The 3884-nt window shown below is 45.7% G+C and overlaps 1 pseudogene; it reads left to right on the forward strand.

Annotated features, from left to right (window-relative positions):
- Nucleotides 1–286: 286 nt before the first annotated feature.
- LOC100406705 (prohibitin 1 pseudogene) lies at nt 287–947 on the forward strand (annotated as a pseudogene).
- The last annotated feature ends 2937 nt before the right edge of the window (nt 948–3884 follow it).

The following is a 3884-nucleotide window of genomic DNA, read 5'->3' on the forward strand; positions in this document are numbered from 1 at the left end:
ACTCCAGCCTGGGTAGCAAGAGCCAAACTCCGTCTCAAAAAAAAAAAAAAGAAATGGGGTCAGGGGAATTCATGTGGAGGTCAGAGTGGAAGCAGGTATGAGAGGGTCATACCTTCTGGCAGCAGAAAAAAACATGGCTGCCAAAGTGTTTGAGTCCATTGGGCAAGGTTGGCCTGGCCTTAGCTCTTGTAGGAGGCGTGGTAAACTCCACCTTATATAATGTGTATGCTGGGCACAGAGCTGTCATCTTTGACTGATTCTGTGGAGTACAGGACATTGTGGTAGGGGAAGGGACTCACTTTCTCATCCCATGGGTACAGAAACCAATTATCTTTGACTGCCATTCTTGGCCACGTAATGTGCCACTCATCAGTGATAACAAAGATTTACAGACTATTAACATCACACTGTGCATGCTCTTCTGGCCTGTCGCTAGCCAGCTTCCCTGCATCTCCATCAGCATCGGAGGGGACTATGATGAGCATATGCTGCCGTCCAACACAACCGAGATCCTCAAGTCAGTGGTGGCTTGCTCTGATGCTGGAGAACTGATCACCCAGAGAGAGCTGGTCTCCAGGCAGGTGAGCGCTGACCTTACGAAGCAAGCAGCCACCTTTGGGTTCATCCTGGACGACGTGTCCTTGACACATCTGACCTTCAGGAAGGAGTTCACAGAAGCAGTGGAAGCCAAACAGGTGGCTCCGCAGGAAGCAGCGACGGCCAGATTTGTTGTGGAAAAGGAAGAGCAGCAGAAAAAGGCGGCCATCATCTCTGCTGAGGGCGACTCCAAGGCAGCTGAGCTGATTGCCAACTCACTGGCCACTGTAGGGGACGGCCTGATAGAGTTGCACAAGCTGGAAGCTGCAGAGGACATCGCACACCAGCTCTCACCTCTTGGAACATCACCTACCTGCTGGCAGTCTGTGCTCCTCCAGCTGCCCCAGTGAGGGCCCACCCTACCTGCACCTCCACAGGCGGGCCACAGCCCCGATGATTCTTGATACTGCCTTCCTTCTGCCCCCACCCCACAAATCATTGTGAATTTCATTATTGGTTTAAAGGGAAGAAAATAAAAGTAAAATCACTTCAGATCTCTAAAAAAAAAAAAAAAGCAAACCAAAACGGAAAGAAATGGGGTCATGCTATGTTGCCCAGACCAGTCTCAAACTGTTGGGCTGAAGCAATCCTCCCAAAACGCTGGGATTATAGGCATGAGTCACCATCTTCAGTCTAGTTTATATTAATTCAGTTGACTCTTACCACCTGAAATCTTGCTAATTCCACGGCAAAGTCAAGTCATTTTTAGCTTGATTTTCTAGAATATAAATATATTGACTGCCAAAAGTGATATATGTACTTTTTTCCTCCCAATTCTTATATATCTTACTTTTCCTTCACAGAGAGTTACCAAAGCATTTCTAATATAGTAAGTACTAAATTAAAGTGAGTTAAGTGGGCTGGGTGTGGCGACTCACACCCATAATCCCAGCATTTGGGGAGGGCAATGAGGTCAGATTACTTAAGACCAGCCTGGCCAGCAAGGTAAAAGCCTGTGTCTACCAAAAAAAAAAGAAAAAAGAAAAAATTTGCTGGGCATGGTGAGGTGTGCCTGTAATCCCAGGCTGAGGCAGGAGAAGTGCTTGAACCCAGGAGGCGGAGGTTGCAGTGAGCTGAGATCATGCCACTTCACTCCGGCCTGGGTGACAGAGGGACACTCATTTAACTGTTTCCATCACAGAACCAGATAAATACGTAAAATAAAATAAAGTGAGTTAACTATGTGAAATTAATTAAACTACATTAAATTACGTTAGGGCACCTTGATACTTGACAAAATTTTATATATATATATATAAATTATATATATATAAATATATAAATCCAAGATCACAAAAGCTAAGTGAAAAGTCAAATCTTCTGTCCATACCAGCTTTCCCTTTTTCTAAAGGCAACAGTTTCTTGGGCTTCCTTTCAGAAAAACAAATAATTATATGTGAGAGATGTATCAGTTCACAAGCTCTTAATTATACATCTTTATTTATTTACTTTGAGCTAGGGTCTCTCTGTTGCCAAGGTTGCACTGCAGTGGCACAATGACAGCTCACTGCAGCCTCAATCTCCCAGGCTCAAGCTATTCTCCAACTTTAGCCTTCCAAGTAGCTGGGACTATAGGTGCATGCCACCAACATGCCCAGCTAATTTTCTGTTTTTGTAGAGATCGGGGGGTGGTCCCACTATGTTGCCCAGGCTGGTCTCAAACTGCTGGCCTCAAGTGATCCACCCTCTACATCCTCCCCAAGTGCTGGGATTATGGGTGTAAACCACTGGGAAATAATGCATCCTAAGGGAAGACAGCTTTAGGCAGACAAATTTGACACAAGAATAAGCCCCAAGTGATAGAGTATAGGGGTGGTGCCTGTCCCTCTTACCAGTCTAATTTTTCTTTCCTTCTTTCCTTCCTTCCTTCTTTCTTTTTCTCTCTCTCTTTCTTTCTTTTCTTTTTTTTCGATGGAGTCTTGCTTTGCTACCCAGGCTGGAGTGCAGTACCATGATCTCAGCTCACTGCAACTTTTGCATCCCGGGTTCAAGCAATTCTCCTGCATCAGCCTCCTGAATAGCTGGGTTACAGGCACACACCACCACACTTGACTAATTTTTTGTTTTTCTGAGATGGAGTCTCACTCTGTCACCCAGGCTAGAGTGAAGTGGCACAATATCGGCTCGCTGCAACCTCTGTCTCCTGGGTTCAAGTGATTCTCCTGTCTCAGCCTTCTGAGTAGCTGGAATTACAGGCACCTGCCACCATGGCCGGCTAATTTTTACATTTTTAGTAGAGACTGTGTTTCACCATGTTGGCGAGGCTGATCTCGAACTCCTGACCTCAAGTGATCCACCCGCCTTGGCCTCCCAAAGTGCTGGGATTACAAGTGTGAGCCACCATGCCTGGCCTACTGGTTTAGTTTCTAACCCAGCCATCTGGAACACAATGCCCCCGGCCTGAGCTGTCTGTTTCTAGGCTAAATATGAATAAAATCTGGAAAGCTGTTTTCTTCTTTTTATTTATATGTAACTTTTTTTTTTTAGAGATAGGTCTCACTCTGTTGCCCAGGCTGGAGTACAGTGGTATGATCAGAGCTCACTGCAGCCTCTACCTTCTGGGCTCAAGTGATCCTCAAGCTTCACCCTCCTAAGTAGCTGGGACTACAGGCTTGCAGCAGCATGCCTCGATAATTCTTGAATTTTTTATAGAGACAGGGCCTTGCCATGTTGCCTAGGCTGGTTGGTCTCAAACTCCCGGCCTCAAGTGATCCTCCTGCCTCAGACTCCCAAAGTGCTGGGAGTTGCATTCAGCTGCATTCAGCTAGAGCTGTTTTCAATTTGAACTTTATAGGATGTAAGCCCACAAGCAATTATCCCTTTCACTTTGTCCATGTGGGAAAGTATGTTGGTAAAGTCAGGAGAGCGGCCTTGCTCCTTCCACAAGGGAAGACAGCATGGCTTCAGCCCATTCAGTTTGCTGGACAATGCAGTGCAGCTTTGACCTCCTGTTCATGAACACCGGTGGTGCCCAGTGCCCATCTGTGATAGTTCCCTGTGTCATCTTGGCAAGGCTATAGTACCTCACTATTCAGTCAAAATTAATCTCAGTGTCACTAGAAGGTATTTTATAGAAGTGAGTAACATCTACTATCAATTGAGTTAAGTAGAAGAAATTATCCTCAATAATCTGGGTGGAGGCTGGGCAAAGTGGGTCATGCCAGTAATCCCAACACTTTGGGAGGCAGGAGGATTGCTTGAGCCCAGGAGTTTGAGACCAACCTGGGCAACATGGCAAAACCCAATCTCTACTAAAAAAATACAGAAATTTAGCTCAAGAGTTCTGA

The sequence above is a fragment of the Callithrix jacchus genome, chromosome 5, assembly GCF_049354715.1.
Source record: "Callithrix jacchus isolate 240 chromosome 5, calJac240_pri, whole genome shotgun sequence".
NCBI classification, from domain to species: Eukaryota; Metazoa; Chordata; class Mammalia; order Primates; family Cebidae; genus Callithrix; species Callithrix jacchus.